This window comes from Nannospalax galili, unplaced genomic scaffold (genome assembly GCF_000622305.1).
Source record: "Nannospalax galili isolate Female #2095 unplaced genomic scaffold, S.galili_v1.0 scaffold956, whole genome shotgun sequence".
Classification (NCBI taxonomy): domain Eukaryota; kingdom Metazoa; phylum Chordata; class Mammalia; order Rodentia; family Spalacidae; genus Nannospalax; species Nannospalax galili.
In genome coordinates, this window is record NW_008337440.1 from 658,414 (window position 1) to 660,458 (window position 2,045).

The 2,045-nt window shown below is 34.8% G+C and overlaps 1 protein-coding gene across 1 annotated transcript in view; it reads right to left on the reverse strand.

Moving 5' to 3' along the window:
- The window catches only part of Fsip2 (fibrous sheath interacting protein 2), a 100,023-nt gene that overhangs the window by 66,379 nt on the left and 31,599 nt on the right, over window positions 1-2,045 (reverse strand). The gene's annotated exons all lie outside the window — the stretch shown is intronic.

A 2,045-nucleotide genomic window follows, 5' to 3' on the forward strand; every position in this document is an offset into this window, starting at 1 on the left:
AACAAGATTAGAACTCAAGTTCAGAACATAACACAGCCAACATGGTTTCATTCTGTATGTTTTCAAAATAAAATAATGAAATACATATAAGTAACTTGATATGTGAGATGAGGATATAAAGGGTGCATTAAAGACAGCAGACATTACAGAAGGGATTTATATGAATTCAGCAACAGAAGCTGCCCAAAAGAAAGCACTGAAGAGAAAGGATTCAGAATTCAGAAATGCTAGAGTTTCAAGTGGCTAATATTCAGCCAATGAAAGCATATATGTGCAGTTTATCTTAATTGTCAAGTTGACTGGTTTTGAGTTACCATGGAAATACACCTCTGAGTGGGTCTACAACAATGTTTCCAGAAGGATTTCTCTGAAGAAAGAACACCCACCTTGAATGTGGGCAGCACCATTTCATGGGATGGAATCCCATACTGAATAAAAAGGAGAAAGTTGGGGCTGGAGAGATGGCTCGGCAGTTAAGAGCACTGGCTGCTCTTGTAGAGGACCCAGGTTTGATTCCCAGTACCCACATAGCAGCTAACAACTGTCCATAACTCCAGTTCCAGGTGAACCTGACGCTCTCTTCTGATCTCAGTGGGCATTGTAGGACATGAGTACACTAACATACATGTAGGCAATACACTCAGAAACATAAAAACATTATAAATAATTTATTTATTTTTTTAAAAAAGGAGAAAGTTGAGCTGAGCATAGCCATTAATTTATTTGTGCTTCCTGTCTGTGGCTGCAGTGTGACCAGCAGTCTCATGTCCCTGACATCGTAGTTTTTTTTTTTTTTTTTTTTTTTTTTTTTTTTTTTTTTTTCAAAAAAAAAAAAAAAGAGGCTGTCCTAGAACCCATTATGTAGACCAGGCTGGCCTTGAACTCTCAGAGGTCTGCCTGCCTCTGCCTCCCGAGTGCTGGGATTAAAGGCATGTGCCACCACACCCAGCTGATATTGTGTTTTTACATCAAACTGTAAGGCCCAATAAACCCTTCCTTCTCTTAGGCTACTTCTTGTCAGATATTTTTGTCACAGGAGAAAGGCAAGTAATATAGAAGAAATGTTTGACAATTGCTACCTAAACATTCCACAGATGCTGAAAATAATAAACTTACAGATACAGAATTCACAGCAAACAAGGAAATTGTCACCAAGGCATACAGGCATCAAATTTCTCAAAAGTACGTATAAAGACAAAAATTTTAAATTGCTGTTGTCAAGTGTTGTGTGACATAGATAAAATCAAAGCTAACCACAATATGGCAGAGTTCTTGTAGGAACGATGTAGAAATGATAGCAGAACAGACATTGAAGTTATAAAAGGAAGAGATGGATGAAGAAGTCTGTCCTCAATTATTAGTAACCAACAAATTTACCCAAAGAAATTCTTTCAAACAGAAATGTGAAAGATATTTTCAGACTTATAAAAGCTAATTGCATTACAAGCAATATTAAAGGGAGTCCCTCAGAAAGATGAAACAATAAACACCACATGACAATATACAAAAAAGAATAATACAGAGTATCAAAAATCATAAGCACATGGTCAAATACATAATATCAATTATTTAAATCATAACATAAATGACCATTTTTTAAAAAGTCAATATATTATGGAATTTCTAACATGAGTATGAGTAATATGCATGAGAATATCAAAATGAAGAATAGAATATAGAAAAGGAAGTACAATATTAAAATACTCTTATAGTACATATAGAACAGTATAATAAACTGCACTTTACTATATAGTCTAATAAAGCAAAAAAAATTTTTTTGGTCTTTTTGAGGCAGGGTCTCCCTGTAGCCCCAGCTGTCCCGGAACTCACTAGGTAGACCAGGCTGGCCTTGAACTCACAGAGATCTGCCTGCTTCTGCCTCCTGAGTACTGTCTTTGTTGTCTAATTTAGTGGCAACATTATTATAGTAGTTGTGTGTGTGTGTGTATATATATATACATATATTAAAATTTATATATATGTATACACAACCACTATAATAATGTAGCCACTAAATTAGTTGTGTATATATATATTTATAAATT